At 54.8% G+C, this 17,500-nt stretch overlaps 3 non-coding genes and 1 pseudogene across 3 annotated transcripts; 1 reads left to right on the top strand and 3 right to left on the bottom strand.

The window, feature by feature from the left end:
• LOC126524202 (large subunit ribosomal RNA) overlaps nt 1-4,138 on the bottom strand; it is a 6,803-nt pseudogene extending 2,665 nt beyond the window's left edge.
• A 1,146-nt stretch (nt 4,139-5,284) lies between these two features.
• On the bottom strand, nt 5,285-5,437 carry LOC126524207 (5.8S ribosomal RNA). Its single transcript, XR_007597886.1, has one exon. It is a non-coding gene; the product is annotated as a 5.8S ribosomal RNA (ribosomal RNA).
• A 1,574-nt stretch (nt 5,438-7,011) lies between these two features.
• Nucleotides 7,012-8,826, bottom strand: LOC126524177 (small subunit ribosomal RNA). Its single transcript, XR_007597885.1, has one exon. It is a non-coding gene; the product is annotated as a small subunit ribosomal RNA (ribosomal RNA).
• Nucleotides 8,827-13,640: 4,814 nt separating this feature from the next.
• On the top strand, nt 13,641-13,832 carry LOC126524229 (U2 spliceosomal RNA). Its single transcript, XR_007597890.1, has one exon. It is a non-coding gene; the product is annotated as a U2 spliceosomal RNA (small nuclear RNA).
• Nucleotides 13,833-17,500: the final 3,668 nt, after the last annotated feature.

Raw genomic sequence — 17,500 nt, 5'->3', positions numbered from 1 at the left:
GGCCGAATCATCCGCGGAGTGCCGATTGGAGAGTGTCCTTGTTGGAAATAGGTTACTACGCAGGCGCAGGGAGCGGATGCGATCGCCATCTCCCATGTACCTGGTGTCTGGCCGAAGCCACCCATTTCCAACTGGATCGCTCTCAAAAGCAAATAGGCTTTTGTTTGTATAATTTTCCTTCCAGTCCTCCAAGTGTGTTTTACGTGCCTGCTGTAGAGCTTTTTGTAGAGACTTAGGCTCTACGAGGCCGGTTGCAACGCCCATCTTCTCCTCGATTGCTTCCCGGTCTCTACGTAGCGGTCCTTCTAATACCGCATCCACGATTGGAGACCCTAGACGTTGGAGCCGAGCGAATGCTTTCACCTGGCACTCGGCCGCCACTCGCGAAAGCTCCAGTACGCCAAGGCCTCCTGCTCGATGAGGAGTATGTATGAGAATGTCGGGAAAGGATGCAGGGAGATGTAGGATGCGTTTGATCTCCTGACGTATGTCACGGTCTAGTTTTCTGGTTAAAGGTAGAACTGTGAGAGAGCTGGAGGCTGCGTACATCAATTTCGGAACCAATAAGGTCGAGATACAGTTAAGTTTTTGAAATGGCTTCAACTGGGCCGAATTAATCAGATTAAGATCACGTCGAATACTGTCAATTGAAGCCGTCGGGTGTTTGTTTACGAAAAGGTCGACTCCCAGGTATCGAATGGGTTCGTTGCGAACCTTTGGGACGATCACGGCATCCCCAACTGTTAGGTCAGGAATGCCGTAGTCGAACCATTTTAGTCTGTGGGAGTCGAACCGCCAACCAAAATATTGGGTTTTTAGTGGGTTTAAGGCCAATCCGATTTTTTTGAAGTGACTTTCTGCAACCTCCAGGTTTCTCTTCAGTTCTTCGTATGATGAGGCTACAAATAGTAAGTCATCTGCATAGGCCATCGCTGCGATCGTTTGACCGTTTATGGCATAGCCAAAAGTCGAGGAGTTTAGCTGGTTTAATAGAGGGTCCAGTGTTAAATTAAAAAGAAATGGAGACAAAGGGTCCCCCTGTTTAATTCCCCTTTGGACGTACATCCTAATGTTATCGCTTGTTCCTCTGTAGGCGAAAGTGGTGGCCTGCGCGGTATACATGTCCCTGATACTGTCCAAGTATGCAGTATGGCAGCCGCCTTCCTCCAGAGCCGTAAAGAGTGCGTGGTGACTGATTGAATCAAATGCCTTTCGAAGATCGAGAGAAGCAGCGAAGAGGGGCCTGTGAAATTTCTTGGCATGCTTCATCACACCCTGTAAGATGAGAAGATTAGATTGTGCGGCCCTGTCTGGTGAAAAACCACTTTGCAGTTTATTAAAGTTATAGGAATCCTGCAATCTTAAGAGAATTAGTCTGGAAAAGGTCCGAACAATTACCGACGAAATTGTTATCGGACGAAGAGAGTCATAGTTACTCCCGCCGTTTACCCGCGCTTTTTTGAATTTCTTCACGTTGACATTCAGAGCACTGGGCAGAAATCACATTGCGTCAGCACCGTCAACGGCCCTCGCAATGCTTTGTTTTAATTAGACAGTCGGATTCCCCCGGTCCGTGCCAGTTCTGAGTTGGCTGTTTTCTGCCGGCCGAAGCAAGAACCTCAGGCGCGAAGCCCACGGAAAATGCACAGCTGTGGCTTTCCACAGGAAGGTCCCGACGCTGGTCCGGGCTCGGCCGCACCGCTTTTTACGGCGGCGAGCCTCGCCCAGTCCCGGTGCAGTGCCGTTCCTGCTTCTGGACCCCAGCCCGACCGGCTCAGCCCTCAGAGCCAATCCTTTTCCCAAGGTTACGGATCCGTTTTGCCGACTTCCCTTACCTACATTGGTCTATCGACTAGAGGCTGTTCACCTTGGAGACCTGCTGCGGATGTGGGTACGGTCCGGCACGAAAATCACACTCCCTCACTCGGATTTTCAAGGGCCGACAGGAGCGCACCGGACAGCGCAAGAGCCGCACTGCTCTACGGAGCCACCGTCCCTATCTCGGGGTGAACCCATTCCAGGGACTCGATCTCCTTACAGAGAAAAGAAAACTCTTCCCGGGGCTCCCATCGGCGTCTCCGAGCTGGTTTGCGTTGCCGCACTGGGTCCCGAAGGACCGATCTCCGTAGCCGGGTTCGGGACTGTTAACCCGATTCCCTTTTGGTTGCAGCGGGGCGTCTCCGATTCACAGACTGAGCTGCACAAACGCGCCCGCTTCTGAAAGGATTTCTCCTTTCCCTAAGGACCGACTGACCCATGTTCAACTGCTGTTCACATGGAACCCTTCTCCACTTCAGTCCTCAAGGTTCTCACTTGAGTATTTGCTACTACCACCAAGATCTGCACCAGCGGCGGCTCCAGGCGGGCTCACGCCCGACACCTTCAACGCCCACCGCTGCGGCCCTCCTACTCGTCGCGGCTTAGCACCCCCACATTTCGTGCTTTTCTGCCGGCGACGGCCGGGGATAGGCGCGACGCTAGAGCGCCATCCATTTTCGGGGCTAGTTGCTTCGGCAGGTGAGTTGTTACACACTCCTTAGCGGATTCCGACTTCCATGGCCACCGTCCTGCTGTCTTAAGCAACCAACACCCTTCATGGGTTCTCATGAGCGTCCCGACTCGGGCGCCTTACCCCGGCGTTTGGTTCATCCCACAGCGCCAGTTCTGCTTACCAAAAGTGGCCCACTTGGCACTCTCATCGCAGCGGGAGGCCTCAACCCAGAAGGCCTCCCGTACACCCATTGAAAGTTTGAGAATAGGTTGAGGACGTTTCGACCCCAATGCCTCTAATCATTCGCTTTACCAGGTGTGACTGCTCTCCCATCGAGCGCCAGCTATCCTGAGGGAAACTTCGGAGGGAACCAGCTACTAGATGGTTCGATTGGTCTTTCGCCCCTATACCCAGGTCGGACGATCGATTTGCACGTCAGAATCGCTTCGGACCTCCACCAGAGTTTCCTCTGGCCTCGTCCTGCCCGGGCATAGTTCACCATCTTTCGGGTGCCAACGTGTGCGCTCTCGCTCCGCCCCGGCGACGAGTGAGCGCCTGGGACGGGCCGTTGCTGCTCCCTTTTTCGGACCCCTGTGCGGTCCGGGATCGCAACGCAGCCCGCAAGGGGCCTTCACGTTTCATTGCGCCATTGGGTTTCGAGAGACCCATTGACTCGCGCACATGTTAGACTCCTTGGTCCGTGTTTCAAGACGGGTCGGGTGGGTTACCGACCTACTCGCCGCAAACCACGATAGCGCCTCCGCGGGAGAATTGCCCCGCTCGCAGCGGCTTCTCGCCGGCCAACCCGCCGCCACGGGACCAACCCGGACGACAGGAGACGACAAGCTTGCCCAGCGGGTTCTCCGCTCCGTTTCCGGAGGGCGTCATCGTTCGGGCCTCCCGACAGCCGGGAGAAGCCCATGGGGCCTGGACGGGGTGACGAACTTCTCGTGCACGGCGAGGTATAACTCCCGCGTGCCGTCCCCGAAGGGACGGGCAGGTCACCTCCATAGCCGGACTCAAAGTCGTACTTTTCCCATTGACCCGCGTCCGTCGCGGCGTTCTACCGGCGGTGGGAAGTGCGCACCCTGGAGACCGCGTCTGCGTGCCAGCAGCCGGAACAGCCCCCCGAAGGGGGCCGTTTACCCGACGCCGCCGGCTCCGCGGTCTTCCGGAGACTGAATCCCACCGCTTTCGAGCTTCGAGGGCCCACCCGTTTTACTCTAAGCGGTTTCACGTACTCTTGAACTCTCTCTTCAAAGTTCTTTTCAACTTTCCCTCACGGTACTTGTGAACTATCGGTCTCTCGGTCGTATTTAGCCTTAGATGGAGTTTACCACCCACTTAGGGCTGCACTCTCAAGCAACCCGACTCACGGGAGGCTTCATCCCGGGCGCGCAACGGCGGAGACGGGCCTGGCACCCACTCTGGGACAAGCCCCTGTCAGGGGGACTTGCACCGTCGCAAACACCCGAGAACGTCGCCTCCCATACACCACATTTCCCGACCGCCTGCAAGGACGGGGGATTCGGTGCTGGGCTCGGTCCCGTTTCGCTCGCAGCTACTCGGGGAATCCCTGTTGGTTTCTTTTCCTCCGCTTAGTGATATGCTTAAATTCAGCGGGTTGTCTCGCCTGATCTGAGGTCGACAACGGATACATCGCTTTCGCCCATTCCAGCACGACCGAGTACGACGCCCTGCCACGTCCTTACGGACGAGGCTGGCAGGCGGCACAACGCCTGCGCGCGTGCGTCATACGAGCGGTATGCCGAAAAGGACTCGACACGTTCGAAAACCCAGCGCCAACCGAGTGCGACGCCCTACCACGTCCTTCGCCCAACACGGAGCTACTTATAGACGAGGCTGGCAGGCGGTGAACCGCCTGCGCGCGTGCGGCGCACGAGCAGTTGCGTGGTAAGCGACCGTGTCTGAAGCCCAAACACCACCGAGGCAAAGATCGCCTTAGCAGCGCGCCGCTTCAGCGGGCACCGCAGGGGCGACTAAAACCTGGCGGGAGGCATCGTCTCGTGTAGCGTCGCCCCTGCCCCAACTGGAGTGGCCCAGTCTTTAGGGGACAGAGACTGCGAAGCACTTGGACCGACGGCGGACTACGACGGAACGCTTCAGCTCCGCCAACGGGGCACCCACGCTCTCGAAGGAGACATTTTCCGTTTCGCGGCAATTCTCCGCCGTGCCGTGACTCTTCTCGCTCGCAGACGGCGCTGTCGCGTCGAACCGCTTTCGGGGGCCACCCTTCTCCTCCCCGCTCCTCGCAAGAATCTGCCGATTCCCATTCCTGCGACGAAGCCCGGAAGGGCGCCCACACAGCTGCGGTGACGTGAACGAGCGACCAGCTCTGGAGCTCGACGTACTTCGAAGGCAAACAGCGCAAATTGCGATCGCGCTGGCTTTGCGCACGGCGCGGGAATCGGCCGGCGTTTCATTCCCACGTTTTCCGTGCACGCAAGCGTGCGCTTCCGACTCTCTCGCAAACGTGCGCGCTACATGGCAACAGACGTTCGCGCCTCGTGCTTGGACCGCTCTTTCCCTGCAGGTATCCGACTCCATCCTGCGGCGGTCTTACTAGAGGCGCGCACTCGTCACGCTGCAGTAGTATTGCCTCGTTTCCGTCTTTTCGAAGAATTGGCACAACGGTTTGCCACCGTCTCCCTCTCGTGAGGCCGCTGGCGCGTGGCTTTAGCGCTCAACGTACTGTCCATGATGCCGACGCGGTCAAAACGAGTCGACGGACGCACGTTCCCTGTGCGCCGAAGTCTCTCTTGATATGTGATCCGACCCTCAGACAGACGAAGCCAAGGGAAGACCCAAGGCCGCAATGTGCGTTCAAAGAATCAGTGCTCAGTGTGTCCTGCAATTCACACCAAGTCTCGCAGCTGGCTGCGTTCTTCATCGACCCGAGAACCGAGTGATCCACCGCTTAGAGTCGTGAAAAATAGTTTGTTCAATTCAGTACAGTACAACCAGGGTTTTAGGCACGTGGCGTCTCCCTGTGTGTGGTTTCGAAGAGCGCCTTTCGGCGTGCGCTCCTCCAGTCTCGCTCTTTCGGCGGCCGCGTCTCAGCAGCTGAAAGCCTAATGGCACTCCACTCCTGCTACTCGCGCGTGTGTTTTGCGCCCACGCCTTCCTCGCTTGCCCTCGAGGCACCTTATGCCGTTTGCGCGCACTCGAAGCCGGTTTTACCTGCCAACCATCCACCGGACCCGTGTGTCTCGTGTGCACGTTCACATCGCTCCACTAAAAATTGCAAAGAGCGACAGAGCCATGATTAGGGCTAAGCCGCTGTGGAGTCTTTAACGGCTACACGGCCACGGGCAGGGCTTCACCCCCATCGACGTGCTTCGCTTCAGTCAGCAGTAGGTTCATAGAAGGGCCTCAAACACACACACACTTTCGCATCGGCAGATCGCCGCAGCATAACCGCTGTTGATCCAACAGCCTACTTGAGACGAAAGACAAGAGCCCGGCGCGCGTACTCGCGCAGCTCTCCAAAACCACTCGGCCAGTGCCAGGGACGGCTCCCTGCGCCGGCGCCACAACAAGTCTACTTGAGGCGGAAGACGAAGCCAGCAAGGGCCTGGCCGCAAGTGCGTTCGAAACCGGGACTACAGTCCCTCGTCTGTCCGTACTTCCTCTTTCGACGTGCGGCGCCTTCCCAAAGCGCACAAGTCCGCTAACCGCAGAACGCTTCCGACGTAGCAAAGCCGCGTTTCCTTCGGTACTTCGCAGCAACGCCGCCTTTCCCTCGGCGGCGGGCGAATAGCCTGCAGACGTCGTCGCATTAAACCGCGATCTCGACACCTCGCGCGTCACGAGCAGGAGCCGACCGGCAGCCTCCGGCCCTTTCGGACTCGGTGGCATTTGCCGCGGAGGACGGGAGAGCACTTTAGGCCACGGTTCCTTCCGTACTTGGCAGCCGCACCCTCATACCGACAGTTCCATGACCGACCGAGCGCCACACCGTTCCTTTAGTACTTGGGTGGCAACAAAGTCGGGTCGTTACTCCATACTCGCCGCAGGAAGCGACCGGCAGCCGCCAGCCTTTTCAGACTCGGCAGCGTTTGCCGCGGAGGACGGGAGAGCGCTCGCACCACGGTTCCGTGTGTGTACTAAGCGGCAGCGGCATTAGCTCTCGACCGTCAGTTCCTTGACCGACCGCACGCTTCGCCGTTCCCCTCGTACTGGGCAAAGCAGCAGGTCGGGTCGTCTTACTCCCATTCCGCGCAAGAGCGCCAAAGCGGACAGAAAGCCCACCCAGTGTGCGTTACGCCGTTTCTACCCGCGGGCGCGGCCAAGCCAACCGTCCAAGGTTGCAGCCGGCGTCCACTGGGCGCAACAAATTTGGCACGGGGCGCCCCTCAAAATTCAGGCAGTCCCCGGCATGTTCGGGTATAGCCGTCCCCGCGTCCAAGCGGGGCCAGCGGCGGAAAGCGTCGGGCGCAGCGAGCTGCTTCACCCACACGGGGTAGAAACAATGGCGCTCGCCACCCTTCACAATCCGGTAATGATCCTTCCGCAGGTTCACCTACGGAAACCTTGTTACGACTTTTACTTCCTCTAAATGATCAAGTTTGGTCATCTTTCCAACAGACCGGCGCAACCGAAAGGCCGCGCCGGACATCGGTCCGAAGACCTCACTAAATCATTCAATCGGTAGTAGCGACGGGCGGTGTGTACAAAGGGCAGGGACGTAATCAACGCGAGCTTATGACTCGCGCTTACTGGGAATTCCTCGTTCAAGGGGAACAATTGCAAGCCCCTATCCCAATCACGAAAGAAGTTCCACGGGTTACCCAGTCCTTTCAGACAGGGATAAAGACACGCTGCTTCCTTCAGTGTAGCGCGCGTGCGGCCCCGGACATCTAAGGGCATCACAGACCTGTTATTGCTCTGTTTCGTGCGGCTAGGAGCCGCTTGTCCCTCTAAGAAGGTTGTAAGGTGCTGGGAACCCCGCACCTATTTAATAGGCTAGAGTCTCGTTCGTTATCGGAATTAACCAGACAAATCGCTCCACCAACTAAGAACGGCCATGCACCACCATCCACCGAATCAAGAAAGAGCTCTCAATCTGTCAATCCTCCCAGTGTCCGGGCCGGGTAAGTTTTCCCGTGTTGAGTCAAATTAAGCCGCAGGCTCCACTCCTGGTGGTGCCCTTCCGTCAATTCCTTTAAGTTTCAGCTTTGCAACCATACTTCCCCCGGAACCCAAACACTTTGGTTTCCCGGAAGCTGCCCGCCGAGTCATTTGAGTAACTCAGGCGGATCGCTGGTTGGCATCGTTTATGGTCAGAACTAGGGCGGTATCTGATCGCCTTCGAACCTCTGACTTTCGTTCTTGATCAAAGAAAACATTCTTGGCAAATGCTTTCGCAGTAGTTCGTCTTGCGACGGTCCAAGAATTTCACCTCTAGCGCCGCAATACGAATGCCCCCGTCTGTCCCTCTTAATCATTACCTCGTATTCCAAAAACCAACAGAACAGAAACGAGGTCTTGTTCTATTATTCCATGCAAGTTTATTCAGGCGACTCGCCTGCGTTGAGCACTCTAATTTTTTCAAAGTAAAAGCACCGGCCTTCTCGAGGCACACAATGAAGTGCACCAAGAAAGGACCGGCATGATGTTCAGTCCGAGCCGTCGCATCGGGTAGATGCACTACTCGTCTGGAACTGAGATCCAACTACGAGCTTTTTAACCGCAGCAGCTTTAGTATACGCTATTGGAGCTGGAATTACCGCGGCTGCTGGCACCAGACTTGCCCTCCAATTGATCCTCGTTAAAGGATTTAGAGTGTACTCATTTCAATTACGGGGCCTCAAAAGAGTCCCGTATTGTTATTTTTCGTCACTACCTCCCCGTGCCGGGAGTGGGTAATTTGCGCGCCTGCTGCCTTCCTTGGATGTGGTAGCCGTTTCTCAGGCTCCCTCTCCGGAATCGAACCCTGATTCTCCGTTACCCGTAACAACCATGGTAAGCAAGTAACCTACCATCGAAAGTTGATAAGGCAGACACTTGAAAGAAACGTCGCCGGCTCGTGGCCATGCGATCAGCACAAAGTTATCCAGAGTCACCACACAATACGGGCCGAAACCCGATCGATCTTGGTCTAATAAAAGCACCCGTCGCCCAAAGGGCTTCAGGCTCACTGCATGTATTAGCTCTAGAATTGCCACAGTTATCCAAGTAGGAAGAAACGATCTAAGGAACCATAACTGATTTAATGAGCCATTCGCGGTTTCGCCTTATTTCGGCATGTACTTAGACATGCATGGCTTAATCTTTGAGACAAGCATATGATTACTGGCAGGATCAACCAGGTAATCGTTCAACTGCGCGTCCAGCCTTTCAAGCAGGCCGGACGCCGTTTTTGCGATGCCGAGGCCACCTTCAGGCGCCCCAACACGCTTCGTTCTCGCAAAGGGTAGCACTTTGCACAGTCCGAGACGACGGCGTTCGAGCTCGCTACGGCGCCCTCCCCGCAGGGCCGGGTATCGCCACGCGGCAAGAAGCACGCAACATTCTCGATAGACCGGTTGTGTCGACTCGATCGCGGCTTGCGGTTTCTCTCGAGCCCGCAGCACTGGTGGACCGACCGACACTTGCAACGTAGCCGAGACGGCAAAGCCGCTAGGCGACGGGTCACGCCCGCGCCTTCGGCGCTTTCGTATTTGATTCGTCCGAGGACGATGCGGAACACACTTCGATATCGTGGAAAAAGCGTCGTCCGACAACCAGCCCCTAACGCATCAAGCGGATGAGGCTGCAGACGTCAGCTGTGGGATCCACGGGAGCGATACCGGGGACACGCTTGACGGGCACGAAGCCCGCCGCATATCAAACACCCAGGTCGCTTTGGGGGCGACTGCTCTCTGGGACCCCCATATAATAGCAGCGATAAGTACCCAGACCTCCATGGGGCCGTACTCGTGCCACTTTCGACGAGCGTTTGGCGAAAATCGTGCCGCCTCGTAACGCCGCGAGCAAGATTGAAAGCTTACGTCGGCAGCACAATGCCGAAGTCGTGAAAGCGCAGCGCGTCTACCGAATGCGCGAACGGCAATTTCTCGCTAATGGCCAGTACGGTTTCCTGCACAATTGCCTTTCTGTCGCCCTACGGGGCCCCCGGCCGATCGATTCGAGGCACGCTAGCACGGCCCCTTCGCCATTTCCGAGCACGAGTGCGAACAGTGCGGGCGGCGTGCTCGACGCCCCGGCTGACGTCGTTTCGGACTTTGTCTCTTCGCGTGCTCGCGGCAACGCCGCGGCCAACGACGACGTCTGCGCGGTTCTTTGCCGGTTCCCGGCGTGCTATAGTGCAGCCCTCTGCAGGGTGACACCGGCTCCGTCGTGGCCGTGCGGCGGCTTGTACGCAAAAGTTGCGTCAAAGGCGTCGCGCTCGCGCCGCCCCGGCACACGCGGTTTCGGACTTTGTCTCTTCCAGCGCTCGCGTAGTCGTGGGCACGATTGTCGACTTCGGAACGGTGCGCGGACACCGCCACGAGCACGCGCAAGACGAAAATCGCACTACGGTACAATGTCGGCCGGGGCCCTACGGCCCCTTACAGTAGCAGCGATAAGTGCCCAGACCTCCATGGGGCCGTACTCGTGCGACGCGGCGGCGTACTGCGCCGAGCCGAGCGCCAATATTTGGCTTTTGCAGGGCGGATTCGAGCTCTGGCGATTGCCGCGGTACCGCCGCTCACCGATTCAAGGCACGCTAGCGCGGCCCCTTCGCCATTTCCGAGCACGCGTGCGAACAGTGCGGGCGGCGTGCTCGACGCCCCGGCTGACGTCGTTTCGGACTTTGTCTCTTCGCGTGCTCGCGGCAACGCCGCGGCCAACGACGACGTCTGCGCGGTTCTTTGCCGGTTCCCGGCGTGCTATAGTGCAGCCCTCTGCAGGGTGACACCGGCTCCGTCGTGGCCGTGCGGCGGCTTGTACGCAAAAGTTGCGTCAAAGGCGTCGCGCTCGCGCCGCCCCGGCACACGCGGTTTCGGACTTTGTCTCTTCCAGCGCTCGCGTAGTCGTGGGCACGATTGTCGACGTCGGAACGGTGCGCGGACTACGCCACGAGCACGCGCAAGCCGAAAATCGCACTACGGTACAATGTCGGCCGGGGCCGTACGGCCCCTTACAGTAGCAGCGATAAGTGCCCAGACCTCCATGGGGCCGTACTCGTGCGACGCGGCCGCGTACTGCGCCGAGCCGAGCGCCAATATTTGGCTTTTGCAGGGCGGATTCGAGCTCTGGCGATCGCCGCGGTACCGCCGCTCACCGATTCAAGGCACGCTAGCGCGGCCCCTTCGCCATTTCCGAGCACGCGTGCGAACAGTGCGGGCGGCGTGCTCGACGCCCCGGCTGACGTCGTTTCGGACTTTGTCTCTTCGCGTGCTCGCGGCAACGCCGCGGCCAACGACGACGTCTGCGCGGTTCTTTGCCGGTTCCCGGCGTGCTATAGTGCAGCCCTCTGCAGGGTGACACCGGCTCCGTCGTGGCCGTGCGGCGGCTTGTACGCAAAAGTTGCGTCAAAGGCGTCGCGCTCGCGCCGCCCCGGCACACGCGGTTTCGGACTTTGTCTCTTCCAGCGCTCGCAACCATGTCGGGGCCGACGCCGACGACTGCGTGGTGTTTCAACGATTGCCGGCGTGACACAATGCAGCTGCGTGCGGGATGCCAGCGATTCCGTCGTGTCCGTGCGGCGGCTTGTACGCAAAAGTTGCGTCAAAGGCGTCGCGCTCGCGCCGCCCCGGCACACGCGGTTTCGGACTTTGTCTCTTCCAGCGCTCGCGTAGTCGTGGGCACGATTGTCGACGTCGGAACGGTGCGCGGACTACGCCACGAGCACGCGCAAGCCGAAAATCGCACTACGGTACAATGTCGGCCGGGGCCGTACGGCCCCTTACAGTAGCAGCGATAAGTGCCCAGACCTCCATGGGGCCGTACTCGTGCGACGCGGCGGCGTACTGCGCCGAGCCGAGCGCCAATATTTGGCTTTTGCAGGGCGGATTCGAGCTCTGGCGATCGCCGCGGTACCGCCGCTCACCGATTCAAGGCACGCTAGCGCGGCCCCTTCGCCATTTCCGAGCACGCGTGCGAACAGTGCGGGCGGCGTGCTCGACGCCCCGGCTGACGTCGTTTCGGACTTTGTCTCTTCGCGTGCTCGCGGCAACGCCGCGGCCAACGACGACGTCTGCGCGGTTCTTTGCCGGTTCCCGGCGTGCTATAGTGCAGCCCTCTGCAGGGTGACACCGGCTCCGTCGTGGCCGTGCGGCGGCTTGTACGCAAAAGTTGCGTCAAAGGCGTCGCGCTCGCGCCGCCCCGGCACACGCGGTTTCGGACTTTGTCTCTTCCAGCGCTCGCAACCATGTCGGGGCCGACGCCGACGACTGCGTGGTGTTTCAACGATTGCCGGCGTGACACAATGCAGCTGCGTGCGGGATGCCAGCGATTCCGTCGTGGCGGTGCGGCGGCTTGTACGCAAAAGTTGCGTCAAAGGCGTCGCGCTCGCACCGCCCCGGCACACGTGGTTTCGGACTTTGTCTCTTCGAGCGCTCGCAGCGATGTCGAGGCGATCGCTTACGTCTGCACGGTTTCCGGTGTGCTACAATGCAGCAGTCTGCCGCACTACACCTCTTGGTTGCCGAGGCCAGCACGGCAATTTACTGAAGCGAGCGCATTGCGCCCAGGCGGCAGCGGACTTTGTGCTTTCGGGAGTGCTCTTGCTGTAAAATTTGAACGGCTGCAGCTGCGCGAAGCAAGTGTACCTATTTTCACTCTCTCTCTGTCTGCCTTTGAGGCGACTGTAATTTCACTTTAAACGCAACTGGAGGCGGGAGCAACCTGATGAGAGTAGGTGGACTTCGGTACATGTTGTAATTTAGAAATTGCTTTCAAGCTTTGAGGACATACACCTTCGCGCCATCTGCTTTCCCCGTCTCTTTGGCACTTTATAGTATGTGCTGCATGCTCTGCATTCCAAAGAAACACGCCTGTGTCTCTCCCTCTCTCACGTTCTTCTTCTTTTTGTAGCTGCTGTTGTAGAAGATGCTATGCTCTTTAATCGCTGTAACATAGAGTGCTTGCACAAGCCAACAACTGTTGCGCGTTTTTTTTTTTTTTTTTTCTCTTCCCAAGACGTTTCTGCCATTATTCACTAACTCTCGTTCTTAGTATGCAATGGAGCGTTAGCTCGCGCCATCTACCTTTCTTTCTGTATTGCAAAGTCCGCAGGTTTTCCTAGTTCCGTACACAGATGGCGCTAATGCGTTTTGGCGCCAGGTTCGAACGACCTCGCTGTACTCGTGTTTCCCATTTGAATGTTTCAAAGGGGTTTGCGACAGGGGGTGGTTCTTGTGCAAGGCTGAGCTTTCCAGCTGCGTTTAAGCTATGCTAGCATGTGTGCGTATATATATATATATATATATATAAATACACAAACACACACACACACACACACACACACACATGCATATATACATACACACACACGGTAATGGTAAAGATGATGAGGTAGCACTTTTTTTTTTTTTTTTATCTGTCTCGCGTGTGTGATGGCGATCTTTCTCCCCTCTATGTTTCCGGTGGGAAGGAGTGTGCAGCGTTTTCTATATTTATTTTGTCATTCACTTCTATGTTGCTCGTCTTCGTACATGGGGCATGCTACCTAATTCTACCGGTCGATTCGACACGTTGCGATCCGTCCCGGCCTGTGCCGTATCAAAATTTTCAGTGGGCCTTGCGGTAAATAAAAAGAAATGAAGGAAATGCGCGTAGTATATTACAATTGCACACGGGCTTGAAACGAAGCCCTCAAGGAAGGTCACCTTGAGCGGTCGCATTCAGACGGAAGTAAGCATTCCCCTGGCGCGTTTTTTTCCGCTCGCCTGTTCCGTTTTCTACGAGGTTGCCTTGGTTGGTTTCGCGTTACAAGCAAGCTTGCACTCGGGTCTCGTTTCTACGCGACAGCGTTTCGTTAACAGCGAAAGACTGAGGCGTTGCGAGTTCATCCGTGAGATAGGGAGCGTTGAGTCTGTACACAGGCTGAATTTTATAATATTGCCCACGCTGTTGCTGAGGTTACCCATGTCGGCAGGGCGCCCACAAGGCAGTAGTACAATGAAGTGAAGTGAAGGACATCGCTTCTCGGCCTTTTGGCTAAGATCAAAGTGTAGTATCTGTTCTTATCAGCTTAATATCTGATACGGGTTCTATATGGACCCACGATATTAAACCTATTTTTGGAAGTTGGCGGAGTGCTTGAAGCCTGCTTCACCTCCGCCGCAGGTCGGCCCGGTATTGCACTACCTCCGGGATCGGCCCCGCTCACTTAGGTGAGACTTCATTCAATCAAAATGAAGAGCACAAGCTCAACGCGAGCAGTGACTTGACACGCACCATTCCTATACTACACGCAACGATGCCGGTTCGCGGACCACGAGAGTAATTAAACTGCCACTCCATCTGTGTGTAGCGTCGCACTTGTTGCGTCGCAAATGGGACAGCCGCTCCAGCAAATTTCTAGTTATGGGCTTCGAGAAAAATTAATGAAAGCAAAAGAAAGAACCAGAATTCCTATTTGTCCGATGTCTCTGAATGATTGTCTCCTGTAAAGAGCCACTTGGGGGGATGGGGGGTAGGATTAGCCGTGGGGTTCGCAATCAATATGAATCCCACTCAAAGCCAACACTGGATTTTGGAGTTCACTATCGCTTGGATCCGTAAACCACCGCGGCCACGCAAGCTCGCCCTGCCGCCGAAATCCGCTGCCCAAGTGGAAGAAAGATTCCCTATGAAAGAAAAATAGAGTGCCCGATTTCTGGCAACTACTGTGCAGCCTTTGTGTACACATTTTCGCAGCAGTGGGACCGAGCGCCTCGAAAACAAACTTGTCGTATGCCCAAATGTGGCGAAATATATTCAAGGGTTAAAAGGTGCCTCATCTTTCTAACCTGTATGTTACGAAGACCTGTTGCTACCTTTTCATCATGAACATCATCATCATCATCATCCTGGCTACGCCCACTGCAGGGCAAAGGCATCTGCCATGATCCTCCAAGTACCCCGGTCAGGTGCCGATTGTCGCCATGTAGTCCCTAATCTAATCTGCCCTCCTAACTTTCTGCCACCCCCTGCTACGCTTCCCTCCTCTTGGAATTCAGTCTGTAACCCTTAATGGCCACCGGTTATCTTCCCCCCAGATTGCATGCCCTGCGCATGCCCATTTGTTTTTCCTGGTTTAAACTTTGGTGTCATTAACGAGCGTTTCTTCTCGCACACCCCAATCTGCTCTATTCCGATCCCCCCGTGACGCCACACCCATCATCCTTCTTTCCAGAGCCCGTTGCGTCGCCCTCAGTTACCCTTCGGTAATCCTCAAAGCTTTTTGTTGGGGCACTCGTGGCATCTTTCTCGTTTAATGAAGTCAAATTTTTTTCAGTTTTGGGGGAAAACTCAATGAGCTAGGCGCGATTGTGTCCCTGGCGCCGCTCTCAACAAGATGGCGGCGCCCATGCTTTTTGCCTGCAGGTTCGGCCCTACGCAGAACACGCCTGCCGGGCAGTGTAGCCACGTTGAAGGGGCAAAGCGTAGTGCAGTGAAGCGCTTGCTCGGGCGAAAAACGCAAATATGAGCCAAACAGGAATTTCCATTATTGGAAATTCCAGTTCAGTTTGCGCATTGCGTTCGCCTAAGGTAAAGAACACAAATGCGAGTGCCACAGCAGTCAAGTCAAAGCTTAGGATTGCGTATCATTTTTTTTTTTTTTTTTCTTTTCGTGCCTTTTACTCCTGGCCTGCGTGGCCCTAGCGCGCATGCACACGAAAGTAATGAAATGCTGAAAACACGAAATAATGCGGTGCGGCTGTATCATATCTATTTTGTGCGCTTTGTTCTTTGTGGACTACAGCGGTGTGCGTCATGAGAAAGTTTCGGTGCCCTTCTTGGGTGACCAGTGAAGCTATATTTAAAACCACATTGATTTGTACGGTTATTGCTACAAACATCTGTGTCGCGTGTGTTTTTCGCTGCCAACGATGGGTTATCGCAACCGCGATCGGTTCTGCTGCTACGCTAGACGCGTGCTTGCCAACGGTTGGCTCTATACGCGACCCGCGACGCGTGGTCGGCACATTCAAGCAGTCAATTGCAAACCGTTCCAAGAAAAAGGATGTACTCCACTTGCCACCTAGTTCGACGATTGTACTTTCTGACCCTCGAGGAAGCGCCGCCTTCCCACGTTTTCTATAATACGATAAGATTCAGAGCGACCGCGACCACTTGTCTTTGTCAATATCTCGGAAACGCTTTCTTTGTTTTCTTTTTTTTTTTTTAAATCCAGATACTCAGACGCGCCCGTGTTCACGCGCACTTGTTCTCTCCGATAAGCAGGGAAGCTCGGTTGGGGTGGTGTCGGGCCTTGCGCATGCGCTGCTGAGCTCGTCGCTTCGCCGGCCGGTCGATGCTGGCGCGGTACTGGTAATGAACTTCGACGTGCATGGTGAAACGTCACTTTGTATTGCCACTGTAGACTAGCAATGCAATGTGTTTGCGAGCGATTGGATAAATGAGAAAGCGTGCACTGTCTACAGTTCATGCCCCTCTAGAGTAGTGGAAATGTTGCTCCAAGTGTTAGGTTTGTAATTTGCGCCTACGAACATGAACTAAACAAAGAAAATGGTCTGCAGCCGCCTTCGCTTCATAAAATTCCCGTACGAAGAAATTTCCGTGCGCGAATGAGAGAGCAAAAGAGAGAAACCATGTTAAGAAGAATGGCTGCCTTTTACGTGATCTCGCGCATGAAACCAGACGATAGATTAATTTTAGCCGTTCATTTTGATTTGCCGAATGTAAACCGGAACACTTTCTCCACGCGGTCTTCAGATTTGAATGGCAATCAATCACATCCTTTCTTTTTTTTTTTTTTTTCTGTTTCTTTCTATCTGGAACCGAAAGAATTCAGAACGCCATTTCAATCTTAGATTCGATTAGATATCGCGACTGGTATGCTGAAATATCACGCCTTATCTGGTGTTAACCTTCTTGATCACGGCAATAAAAAATCGCCAGTTCCCGAACTTTAATCGCGCCGAAGATGAACCGATATGCTGGATTCTTATTGTCATGATTTTATAGAAAGCGCTGGTTCTATGGCTAGCTTTGAGGAAAAGAAAAACATCGTTCAGGAATGTATAACTCTAAACAACTAAAAAAAAAAATCTGCCGGCAATTGGTACTACAACGAGAGTACTGAGAATACTGGAAAAGATGAAATCCAATCATGCTGAACTGAACTGAGATTATTTCATCAAGACATGCCCCGAAAAACGTGGCCACTTTCAATGATAATTTCAAATGTGATTTCTTTCTTTTTTTTTTTTCTTTTTTTTTTTTTTTACGACGGATAATAATTATCTTTCCAATGGCGGATGTGAAAATTTCAGAGCACGTCATTTTCGAAATCCCAAGGCCCCGGACGCATTCTCTCTTCTTTAAGTATTTTGGTGGTGCACACGGAGGAAAATTTCGCGCACGTAATTTATAAACTAGTAGTTGATTTTCTAGAAGAACACAAAGTGCTGACAAACGGCCAACCAGGACACAATTAAATTGGTATTACGCACGGTTTCGAAGCCGCGGTAACAAAAGGGTAACAAAGGGACGTTCATTTCGTGGTGTCGATTTCACGTCTCTCACAATAAAAAAAAAAAAAATAATAATAATAAAAACTACTGCATAAAATAGGTTTTCCCAAACTGGATGGTTTCGATCAGCTTTTGAACAGCCCTTCCTTAAATTGAGTTGGCGTTGATTGAGCAGGTGCGGGCCTCTGCTGTTTTGGATTTTTGTAAATGGCATCAGTACTGGACAGTCCGTTCACTTGAGGATCAAAGGAGAAACCCCCCAAAAAAATATCATATCGTGGTGAGAGACGTGGCAGATGAGTACAATTATCGGCAGAAAAAACAAAAGGAAAACCGCCTCGTACTCAGAAGCCGC

Source organism: Dermacentor andersoni, unplaced genomic scaffold (genome assembly GCF_023375885.2).
Source record: "Dermacentor andersoni unplaced genomic scaffold, qqDerAnde1_hic_scaffold ctg00000394.1, whole genome shotgun sequence".
Lineage (NCBI taxonomy): Eukaryota > Metazoa > Arthropoda > Arachnida > Ixodida > Ixodidae > Dermacentor > Dermacentor andersoni.
This window is presented reverse-complemented; position numbering and strand designations above follow the sequence as displayed.